This window comes from Mirounga leonina, unplaced genomic scaffold (genome assembly GCF_011800145.1).
Source record: "Mirounga leonina isolate KUSES-001 unplaced genomic scaffold, KU_Mleo_1.0 Mir_82, whole genome shotgun sequence".
NCBI classification, from domain to species: domain Eukaryota; kingdom Metazoa; phylum Chordata; class Mammalia; order Carnivora; family Phocidae; genus Mirounga; species Mirounga leonina.
The window spans coordinates 20,181,165-20,194,147 of record NW_023270825.1 but is presented as its reverse complement, the minus strand read 5'-3'; the positions used below and the strand labels follow the sequence as shown (position 1 = coordinate 20,194,147).

General features: G+C 36.4%; 1 pseudogene; it reads left to right on the top strand.

Moving 5' to 3' along the window:
- The first annotated feature begins 212 nt into the window (after window positions 1–212).
- LOC118002653 lies at window positions 213–1,228 on the top strand (annotated as a pseudogene).
- Window positions 1,229–12,983: the final 11,755 nt, after the last annotated feature.

The following is a 12,983-nucleotide window of genomic DNA, read 5'->3' as shown; positions in this document are numbered from 1 at the left end:
TGTATTTTGCTATAACATTGAAAAAATGGTATTGATATGTCATATTTAAAAGATTGATAGTTATTTTACAGGAAAATTGGCAGCCTGTATTTTGTGATAACATAATCTGGAAAAACCATCTGGCTATCCAAGCTGAAGGAATAATGTATCAGTAAAGTTCTTTTAAATTGGGAGTTGGAGTAGCTGCGGGTGACTGTGGTGGCGGCGTCCAGATGTCGACCAAGAATTTCCGAGTCAGTGACGGTGACTGGATTTGCCCTGACAAAAAAATGTGGAAATGTAGACTTTGCCAGAAGAACCAGCTGTAATAGATGTGGTCGGGAGAAAACAACTGAGGCTAAGATGATGAAAGCTGGGGGTAGTGAAATAGCAAAGACACTTGCAGAAAAGAGCCGAGGCCTTTTTAGTGCTAATGACTGGCAGTGCGAAACATGCAGTAATGTGAATTGGGCCAGAAGATCGATTGTAACATGTGTAATACTCCAAAGTATGCTAAGTTAGAAGAAAGAACAGGCTATGGTGGTGGTTTTAATGAAAGAGAAAATGTTGAATATATAGAAAGAGAAGAATCTGATGGTGAATATGCTGAGTTCGGACGTAAAAAGAAAAAAATACACAGGGAAGGCCGTTGGTCCTGCATCTATTTTAAAGGAAGTTGAAGATAAAGAATCTGAGGGAGAAGAAGAGGATGAGGATGAAGATCTTTCTAAATATAAATCTCTCAAAATATAATCTTGATGCCAGTGAAGAAGAAGATAGTAATAAAAAGAAATCTAATAGACGAAGTCGCTCAAAGTCTCGATCTTCACATTCACGATCGTCATCACACTCATCCTCCTCCTCAAGTTCAAGGTCTAGGTCAAGTTCCCATTCAAGAAGTTCTTCCAGTTCGCAGTCAAGATCTCGTTCCAGTTCCAGAGAACGTTTGAGATCTTGTGGGTCGAAATCGAGATCCAGCTCCAGGTCCCACAGGGGCTCTTCTTCCCCACGAAAAAGATCTTATTCAAGTTCATCATCATCTCCTGAGAGGAACAGAAAGAGAAGTCGTTCTAGATCTTCTTCATCTGGTGATCGCAAAAAAAGACGAAAAAGATCACGGTCACCCAAAAGCCAGGTGATTGGTGAAAACACTAAACAACCCTGAGCCCAGGGCCAACCCCTCGGAACACCACTACTTTACCCAGGCACCACAGGTCATCTTCTGGATCATCCCATTCTGGTTCCCGTTCAAGTTCAAAAAAGAAATGTATTAAAATTTACATCTTAAAAAAAAAATCAGTACAGTGCATGAAGCATATTTTTTAAGAAGTTGGTGTCTTACTTGGTCAGAAATGCTAAATCTGCTAGCGGAGGTGCATGCCTTTCATTGCTTTTCAGAGCAATACAGCTGTGTTTATTTGTGAAATTAAAAGTAAATAGTATTTTAAGCCATAATGTCCCAAAATATATGCTCTATCATTCATTATTTACAACCATTTGCTTCACTTAAAACCATTCCAGCTATGACAAAATACTTTCTTTCCTAATTTGAACTCTTGTTTTTTTTCATTTCCAAATATGAACTGTCTATTGACTGAAGACAGGATAACCTAGGCTTGCCTGAACTTTGGACATGGAGGCAAGACTGTGGTAAAGTAGTTGGAAACAATCTGTTTATATTATTCTGGGAAAAGGAGTCCACCTGTTTATGTTAATCTATGTCAAAGTGATTCTTATCAGAAAAGGTAAAACTAGTTGAAAAAGCCAACTGGAAACTTATTTTGAAAATCCCTATGCTGAGAGTGTCTTAGAATCTTTCTCTCTCTTACTCAGTTTTGCTTTTTGTATCACCACATTTAATGAAGAAAAGTCTTGAGAATTGCAGAAGGAAAGACGTGTTATTTCTCCTTGCCTGACACATGATTTTGAGCAAAAGTGTAAAACCAGTTCCTCTCTTTAATGGGATTACTGATGAGAAAAACATCTATTTCAAGATGTTTATCTTAATATTTTAAGAAGCTTTATGTGATATCCTTTAAAAACCCAGTTATCACATATGGTAGTGCAGACAAAGTTAAATCATAGTTAATGAGGAACAAATTGAAGAAAGCTTCAGAAGTATATTTCTCTGGTTGAAAGACCAACAGAGATATTGTGAATTTAAGTGAACATTTATTTGCCTTGAGATGTTCAAAAACTGCATAAAATTTTCTTTTGAGTAACAAATGAATGCTTATTTCTGCATGACACGCAGAAATACTTATTGTTCCTATTCACTTGAAATTACTTATGGCTTAAAATACTTTCAGAGTTTGTTTTATTTCTCAAAATTAAAATGTGGTCACTTGAGCTCCATTATGTCCCCTGGCTTAAAAACAGAAAGGTTTCTCTTAGCAGTATCTTCAGTGACAATGCAAGGTAAGTATATTAAGGGAAATCGACAGAGTGCTGGGGACTTTTTGTCATGGGCATCAGTACCCACTTTTGGGGTTTTTTTTCCTTAATTTTAAATTATTGTCTACTGCAATTAAAAATTTAAAAGTTTTAAAGTGTTCAGTAGACAGACCAAACAAAATTATTTTTTTTATTTTAAAATGAGTGATTTTTCTCTTCAACTTATCTAAAGATGAAAGCAAAATACCTTACGTAGAAGTATTTTGATAATGTTTTTACAATGAACTTCCCCTTGTTTTTTTACGTCTTAATTTTCTTTGCTACATTTACTGTAGATTGCACAAGAAATTTTACTCTCTTGTAATTGTGCCTCAGAATTCTTGAAAGTCCACCTTCTAAATTACCCAGATGATCTTCTAGAGTCTACATGTTACCATTGGTTTATTCTTGTGCTTTCTATATTTGAAACTTTGGCTGTACTAAGCAAATGCAAGGTTATAAATTTAGCTAATAGTTTACAGACAATTCAGATGATTATGATTTTATTTGGTTTAACTAAGCTGTACTAGTTCATTTCATGAGGAAATGATGCTGTAGACAATGTAAATAAAGCTGTGAGTGAAGCATCAAGTGGCATTTGTGAGAAATAATTTAGAATTAAAAAAAAATTAGGAGTTGGAAAGCTCGTGAGATAATTCACATCCTGGGTTCCCTTCCTTTGGAGCCTGGATGTTTATGGGGGGGGAGTGTTGCCATAAGTTGGCTTCTGTGAAGAAAGCAAAGTGCCATGATTCTGAGGGTGTGCCTACAATTATAAGAGACAACTGCCAACATGAGCCTTAGTGTGGTTTTCTTAATCTATTCTGGAATTGGCAAACCTTGATTAGATTTTGATCTAATTAGATGCAATTTGTAGTTACTTGATTTGAAAAATAATCTATGACTTTGTTGAAGTTTGCTTATGAATGTCTCATGTCACTCTGAGGAGTCTGTTAATCATATTAAACATAGATCTATCTCAATTTAAGTGAAACTGAAGGGAAAAAAACACACAACAATCTGGGTTCTAGACTGATGGAGCCTAGGGTTCTAGGTGAATTTTATTATTTTTTTCTTTTTCTTTTATTTTTTTAATTAAATTTTATTTTATTATGTTATGTTAGTCACCATACAATACATCATTAGTTTTTGATGTAGTGATCCATGATTCATTGTTTTCATATAATACCCAGTGCTCCATGCAGTACATGGCCTCCTTAATACCCATCACCGGACTAACCCATCCCCCCTCCTCCCCTCTAAAACCCTCAGTTTGTTTCTCGGAGTCCATAGTCTCGCATTGGCTCATCTCCCCCTCTGATTTCCGCCCCCTTCACTTTTCCCTTCCTTCTCCTAATGTCCCCCATGCTAGGTGAATTTTAAATAAGTGAATACCATTTTTACTGATGTGTTTAGCAGTAGGTAGGCATATGTGATTGTGATAAAGGCAAGGAGCAGGGTCATGAAATGCAACAGAGCTAGGTTGAATCACAACTTTGTCATTTATTATCTACTCTGGCTTATAAATAGTTATTATAAGTTATTACATGATAATCCCTTCCTTCCTTCCTTTCTTTTCTTCTTTCTTCCTCTCCTCAACTTTTTCCTTCTCTCTTCTTTCTCCATTTTTATTTATATACATGAAAGATATATATGCAATCTATGATTATATTATATAATGTATATTATATATCCATCAGGAGTTTTATTTGTGGGAAAATTTTAGTTACAAATTTAATTTCTTTAATTGACTTAAGGCTATTAAGATTTACTATTTCTTCCTGAATCCATTTTTGTAATTCTGCCTTCCAAACAATTTTTTATATCTAACTTCTCCAATTTACTGCCATAAAGTCATTCAAACTATTCCCTTAATTATTTAATGTCTGTAGGAACTCTAGTTGTGTCCACTCTTTCATTACTAATATTTATTGATAATTTGTGCTTTTAGTTTTCTAGTTCAATGATTTCTGCTCTTTATTATTTCCTTCCTTCTATCTTAATTTGGTCTAGTTTTCCTAATTTTGTGAAATGGAAATTTCAATCATTGATTTAGATCATTCTTCTTTTCTAATATATAAATTGAAAATCATAAATTTCCCTTTAAACACTGCATTAGCTGCATTCCACAAATTTTGATATGCTATATATTTAAACATTTTTATTTTATTTTATTTAGATATAATTGACAACAAGTTATATATATTTATATATATTTAAGTCTTTTTATATATGTATATTATTTACATTGTACACACACACACATACACACACACACATGCCAATAACACAGTTAAGGTACTGAACATATCCATCACTCCCAAGAGTTATTACCTCATAACCATTTGCCCCTTTGCAATCCCTCCATTTGGCTTCTCTTCCCCACACCCATGTAACCTCCTTTCTTATATTGTAGATTACTTTGCATATTCTAGAATTTTATATAAATGAATCATAAAGTATGCACTCTTTTTAATCTGGCTTCTTTCACCAGGTGTAATTATCTTGAGATTTTTCTATGTCCTAACAAATGTGAGTAGTTCATTTTATTTTTATTTTATTCTATTTTTATTTTATTAAAAAAAATTTATTTTAGTGAGAGAGAGAGCACAGAGGCATGCTTATGCAAGTGGGGGGCAGGGCAGAGGGAGAGGGAGAGAGAGAATCTCAAGCAGACAGCCTCCCTCCCTGGCCCTGCTGAGTGTGGAGCCCAGTGTGGGGCTTGCTCTTATGACCCTGAGATCATGAGCTGAGCTGAAATTAAGAGTTGGAAGCTTAACTGACTGAGCCACCCAGGCACCCCTCATTTTATTTTTAAATGGTATTACTCAATGAAACAATACAATTATATTTACTCACCTACCCTTTCATGGAAACTCTTTCTAGTTTTTGGTTATTACAAGGTTGTATGAATGTTAGGTATATGTCTTTGTGTGGACATATATTTTTCTTATCTGTTGAGTAAATACCTAGAATTGAATGGCTGGATTTTAGGCATATACTTGACCTTTTAAGAAGCTACCATAATGTGGGGTGCCTGGGTCCCTCAGTCAGTTAAGCATCTGCCTTTGGCTCAGGTCATGATCCTGGGGTCCTGGGATCAAGCCCTGTGTCAGGCTCCCTGCTCAGTGGGGAGCCTGCTTCTCTCTCTCCCTCTGCCCCTAATCCCTGACTTGTTCTCTCTCCGCGCTATGTCTCCTGACATAGTAGAATTTGTTCTAAATTAGAGGAGAGTAGGTTGTCTCAGAGACATTCTTATATCCATAAAGAGTATGACCTTAATCATATAAATTTTGTTAACAAAGTTTTGTTGTTTTCAATTTTTATTTAATTACTTCCAGGTTCATATTTTTGTCATATTTTTTAAATCAGAAACTCTCATTATATTAAATTTGAAAAAGCAAGATGTTTTCCTTCTACATGTATAGACTTTCACATAGAGTTACTAACATGCTTTTAAAAGTTTGAGCCAATTTATCCAGAATCTTTCAGCTGCTTTAGAGAAATGTGTGCAAAAATGTAAAAGCCTCATGTATTTATCTTTATTAATTAGAAAAAGAACATAATGATTTATACATATTGGTTAGGCTGAGTCTGTAGGTTGGAAACTAAAATTCTTTTTCAACTATTGATAACCCAAGGTAGGTTTTTGATTCAGGATTTATTGCTAATCTTGCAACAATATTTTTTATAAAATGAAGCATTTGCTATTTTCTTTTTTTAAAGTTGTCCATAAGATGCCCTCGTAAGCAAAAGGCTTAATAGGTTTTATGGCTGTGAATTACTTTCACCAATACTTGAGTGAATAACATAATATATACTAAAAGTGCTGAGTCTATTCTTTGAATTGGTACAAGTTTACATTATTAAAGCTTTACTCAGTTTCTCAATTTTTCTGTTCAAATTTGATTTCAGAACATTCTGTATTTTTTTTTTCCAACTGAGCTAAACTTGAAGCTTATGGATTTATCAATACACTATGCACTTTTGAACTCTGACATCTGATCCTAAGAAATAAATGTCATTTTTGTTCCCGTGCATAAGAGTATATTATTTGGTAAATGTTTTTATTTTAGTCTTATCTAAGCAACTGATCCATGTAGATGGAACCACCATTCAACCACACGTATTTTTATATTTCTCAAGCCAGTTATTTTCCATTCTGCCTAATCAGGCTAAATTTAAAAAGTAGAGAAACCAAACCTCCATTTCCCCTTTGGATTCCCATTAGTTAAGTTGGATATGACTCAAATAGGAAGGTTTTCTTTTCCTGCTGGTCTCAAAAACAACTGGCCCCTAAAGACCAAACGGAAGAAATGTATTTGGAATATGAAAATAAATGCAGTCAAGTTTTGATTGAGTTGGAGGGATCATTTTTCACACATTAAGATATAACACTTTTATCAAAGAACAGAGCTAGGAGAATTAACATGTGGCTACAGTGAGTGAAAGCCATCCATTAATCCTCAAATGGATTAGAAATATTATGGCAGAAAAAATTATTTGAGGGTGAACTAAAAGGATTTTAGTAATAGAATAAATGCTAACTTAAAGAAAATGTAGACTATTACAGAGGTCTACAAATGACTGTCTTCAGCAGGAAAAAATAGGAATTTTGGGGGAAAGATTCTGAGAAGCATATTCTCATCCAGATGCCAGACAAAGTTTTCTTTCTTTTTTTTTTTTTTAAAGATTTTATTTATTTATTTGAGAGAGAGAATGAGAGAGAGAGAGAGCACGAGACGGGGGAGGGTCAGAGGGAGAAGCAGACTCCCCGCCGAGCAGGGAGCCCGATGCGGGACTCGATCCCGGGACTCCAGGATCATGACCTGAGCCAAAGGCAGTCGCCTAACCAACTGAGCCACCCAGGCGCCCCAGACAAAGTTTTCTAATAGAGCTGAGCATCTTTACTTCTTATTTCTGAGTCATTACAATGATTAGAATATGCTATAGTGATGACTGGGGATATCTACACAGGGGACAGTGTTTTTAAACCATGAACAAGTGGTTCATAGCCTCGACCTATGTGGGTTGTGGTAAAGCTATTAAATGACCACAAGTTATAGTCACTAGCAACTGAGATCAAAAATCACATTTGTGACTTAGGAACAGTGCTTGCCAGTCATATCAAGACTTCTAAGCCATCCATTTGTTTTTGTTTTGCTTAGTTTTTTGGCATGGCTATTCTTAGCAGACATTCAGCATTAGATCTGTAAGATGGCAAGTGTTTAAGGCAACCCTAGAGGGAGGAAAGGAACTGAAGGGCTGGGCGAGCACAGGAACTTTTAGAGGACTGACAGTGACCTAAGCATCTGAATGGGGAGATGTGATGACTTTCCAGTCAGTCCACAAAAAGAAGGGAAATGATGAGGCGCCTGGATTGGCTCAGTCCGTTAAGTGACTGACTTCTGATTTCGGCTCTGGTCGTGATCTCATGGGTCTTGGGATCAAGCCCCAGCTTGGCTCCCCACTGATCAGGGAGTCCTCTTGAGATCCGCTCTCTCCCTCTACCTCTGTCCCCACCCCCGGCTGTGTGAGCTCCCTCTCTCCCTTTCTCTCTCTCAAATAAATAAATAAATCTTTTTTTAAAAAAAGAGGGGAAATGGTGGCAAGTACAAAATCACAAATTAATCTTTTCTCCATGGAATTGACAAACATTACAAAAGCTGACTGAGCAGCAGTTTATGAGGGCAAGACTCCTGTAATCTTGGAAGATGACAATCTTAGCTGATTGTAGCAGAAGCAGCCAAGGGCTGGTGGCCGACAACAAGCAGAGGGGCAGTGTTTCAGAGAGATGTTCTATCTGCTCTCAGGATTCAGGGCAGCCTTCCTGCTGTGAGTGAAGGGAAGGAATCCCAGACCCTGGTGGCGTTACACTCAGTATAGTCCATCAGAAAACCCAACACTGACACATCACATGGAACTCTGTTACGGAACAGCACGCACATTCAGGTTGCTCTTGTGGGCAAGGTAAATGGATTTTATAGATATGCAAAGTACACATTTTAATGCTTTATAAGTGTGTACAGAGATTTATGTTTTAGCTAAAACTCTTAATATTGCTGCATGAGATAGTTTTCCTCCCATTTTTTAAGAATTCTGTTTTTCTGGAAGAGGGAACAGACTACATAAAGTATCCCATAAAGGAGTTTACCTAGAGAAATTCTTGAAAGACTGTATGAATTGTGGCATTACCTATACTTTTTTGTACATGAAAAGCAAGTGTAATATTCTGAGACTTGAGTGCTATTTAAAAAAAATAGGTTGTGAAGAAAGGGAGGAAGGTGTTTGAAATTGGTAGAAGATCATCATTGAGAGCAGGATGACCTACAGTCAGGCATGATGTTCTGAGGACAGGGCAGGTATAATGATTGTACTAGAATTCTGAGCCATCTTAGCAGAGCCCTGCAAGATGGGCAGTGTGTAGACATGGGAAACAGATCATACAGAATCAGGAATGGGGGTCATTACGTGGGTGAGTTCTTTCCACATGTAACTGGTCCCTGGGCTCTGGGGCAGGATAATAGCAAGTACGTTTTCTCTGGAAACAGGTTCATGGTGACTAGAACTTTGGTTTAGAGAAAAAATGGAATTCTAGCAGTACCATTGCCCTAGGTTGGAGGAGGCTTATTATTAAATAGCACTTATTTTACCTCTGAGAATGTAAGGAAAGTAGAGCAAAGTCAAAAATTCCAGCTATGCAGAACTGTAGATGGAAGTGAAAGTGGGAGACTGAGAATCAGATAGACCTCAACAAAAAGAAGTCCAAGTTCACTTAGACCTTGTTTCACTTATCTTCCACTCTGGATATACATATACACAGCAAAGCAGTTATGCTCTTATACTGCAAAATGCAATTGTGTTCTGATGCAAATATATGCAAATATATGATCTTGGCACATCCAAATTATCTTTCCCCAGCCATATTTCATTTATATAATTCACCACTACTGTTTACTATTTGTAATTTTTTCTTTATATGTAGTTTTGTCATTGTTGTTTGTTGATTTGTTTATTGGTCTTAAGGGAAAAGTGCCACCTGCTCTCTGTAGAGGCATAATATTATTTGTAGAGGTCTCTTTGGAGGAGGTCTTAATTGTCCTAGAAAGGTCATGTAGCCCTTTGGTTATTTGGGAATGTCATGACTAAGCATTCATCTGCCTAGGAAATGGGTTGATAGGACTTTATATGCTTTATTCTTAGCTTTGTTTCTTCTTACTGTTGTTTTCTTTTTTCTTTTTTATTGATCCAGTTAGTAATGGCATGTCACCCAAACTGCTAAGGCTTTGATAATTAAATTACAGATCATACTATAAGATGAAATTATGCCCATGTGCTTATGGCTCTTTGGGAATGAAAAATTAGCACAAGGTTTGAAACATTTACATTTTAAATATCTACATGCTAATAAAATTCAAGATATAGGGGTCATTTTCTTATTTGAAACATTTTTTATGTTTACCTGATAAGCATGAACAACCTCCAAATGCCTCTCCATTTGTATAATCACCTCCCTTTTGAGTGTGAGTAGAATCCATGAAAATGATATTATGACCCTCAAGATTATTTGTTAAATCATATGGCAAAAGGGGGATACCTGGGTGGGCCTAATTTAGTTACACGAGCCCTTTAAAATGAAGAGACTTTTTTTTTAGCAGGTGGTAGAAAGGGAAGACAGAGAGATTCAAAGCATAAGGATTTGGCACCCCATAGCTGACTTGTGGATACAAGGGGCCCACATGACAAAAAAATGCAGGGGGCCTCTGGAAGCTCAAAGTGGCCCCCTGCTGATAGGCAGCAAGAAAATGAAGACCCATCAGTCCTACAAATGCAAGGTTGCTGACAACAACTTGAACCAGCTTGGAAGCAGACCCATCCAGAAGAGTCATCTAGAAATTGTGGGTCAGAACTTGGCCTGACTGACCCCTTGATTTTGGCTTGTGAGACCATAAACAAAGAGCCTAGTCAGACCCACCTGGACCTGTGACCCACAGAAAGTACAAGACAATAAATGGGTATTGCTTTAAGCCACCAAGTTTGTGGTAACTAGCTACACAGCAATAGAAAACCAATAGAGTCTACTATATGCTCTGTGTGAAGTGTTGAAATCACAGATGGATAGATCACTGTCACTTCTTTTGAGATGTTTACAGCAGAGTAAACAAGACAGATGCAGAAACACCAAATATAATAATGTATTGAATAAAATGATAGAAGTTGGCTATAAGATACTATGGAAATGCAGATATGTGGTACAAATTCTGTCTAGGGAAATCAGGAGACTTTCAAGAGACTGTGGTTGTTAGGTTCTATAATGAGAAAATAGTATATAACAGGGATAAACAATATTAACAGGAAAAGAGACACGGATTCTTAATGTGTGAATATTCACAACCTTGCAAAACCGATTGAAGGCACAATGAAAGTCAGTTTCCATTTTATAAGAAATTAACTGGTGTAAGTGTGAGTGTACCTTAGTGTTTGGAGAAACAGTTCTATCTGAGAATATCCATTTTATCATGTTGCAGAGAGATTTCCTCCAAGCACATTCTGATTAAGCAGTACTGATCATCAATGAGTAACTTAATTGAATTTCTATGATGTATTTAATAGCTTCCCTAGCTCAGAAAAGTAAGTTTTAAGCCTTGAAAACTGCTCTATGAGGTAAAATTAGATTCAGCTGGGGGTGACTCAAACCTCAAATAACAATAACTCAAAATCTCAAATAAGGTAGGCATTTATTTCTCTGTCATGTAAAAGTCTTGGTTGGCAGCTGGGTGGGAGTGGTCATGGCAAGTTCAGGTGTCAGGGATCTGGGCTTCTATGACTTTGAAGCATGCATGCATTATATTTCCAAGGTTGTCTCAAGATGCATTTATCTTTTAGAACTCTGGGATTTATATTATATTCCATTCAGTGGGAAAGAGTAAGGATGATTATGCTAACCCTCCTTTCACATCTCAGTAAGGTTATTACCCAGAAATTACACATATCACTTCCATTTATAAGTTCTTGATCAAATTTTTCCACAAAATCACTACTTGCAAGGAAGGCTAAGGAACGTGGTTCTATTTCAGATGGCCATATGCACTACTAAAAGTCAGAGATTCTATCACTGTATGTCATTCAAGTTACACACTTTGTATAGGTAACAACTAAAAGTAAGCACCCATATATTTTCTTTAAGTTTTAAATTTAAGTTGACTTTAAGAAAAGCTGAGTTATTTTTAACATTATAGTGGGGTTTTAGAAAATGCTATCAAGACACCATTTCCCAAAGTTCTTAACTTCAGGTGATAGTAGGTCATTCAGCAATGAAATTGGAAGAAAATATAGGTGTACAAAGAACTACACTTAAAAATAGACTAAATGATAGTTATTCATTTTTAAAAGGAGAGCATAAAATATACAATTTTCTAGGATATAGGGTTATTTCTTCACCTTTAAGAACTGGACATTCAGAAAAACCAGGTTAAAGTCTAAAGGTGCATTACTGACATAATAATTAGAGTGCATGCTGTTAAGACTATGGACAAGAATTTATAAAGAATTTGTATAGCTTATAGAAAAAAATTGAATTTAGCAAATCTAACTTGGCTGAAAATGGCAAAGGCTCTTTCATGGGAGCTTGAATGATCATGCTATATAAACAAATAGATTTTTTTTTCAGGTAATTAATCTTTCTTTCTGCAGAAAAGTTTTATTTCTTTTAAGGTCAAAGAAACTATATCCAAGGCCTTAACTTAAAGACATAAACCAAAGTAGCCATTATTTCTTATTTAGAACTTGAAGAGTGTATGTCACTAAATAGCAACTTGAATGAGTGTTGGTCAAGTCTTCCCCAGAAAAGAAGTGGGTTAGAAGTAAAAAGCTATCTCATGATGGTCTTGAATATAGCAACTTATAGAACCATAATAGGTGTGAAAATCAGCAGCTTAACAGTCACTGGAGGGAGCAGAATGGATTTGGAGTGCCTCAAAAAGCTTCATTCCCAGAGAATTTTACTACTTGAGCTGTTTGGCAGCTTCCTGATCTTGTCTTTATTGGCAGAATCTGTCTTTTTTCAATATGACTCAGAGCTCACTTGATGAGGAAAGCTCTATCCCCAGGACATTTGTCACACACACACACACACACACACACACACAATGGCAGTTGTTTAACACTGTAGATGCCTGAAGTGGCTAAGGCAATTGAGGCAAATAAGAAGATTGCCAAAAATCTTCAAAGGAAAATTTGGGGAATGAGAAACAAAAGGCAGAGTTGATGGAATTATATTAAAACAAACATGATTCAACAATATGCTATCTATAAAACCATATTTTAAGCTTGAGGACAAAATGAGATTGAAATTACAAGGATGGAGGGGCATTTGGGTGGCTCAGTTGGTTAAGTGTTCAACTCTTAATTTTGACTCAGGTCATGATCTCAGGGTTTTGAGAATGAGCTGTGTTGGGCTCCACACTGAGCTTAGAGCCTGCTTAAGATTCTCCCTCCCTGTCCCTCTACCCCCCCCTCCCCCCCCCCCCCCCCCCTTCTTACATCCTTCCTCTCTCTCTCTCTCTCTTTCC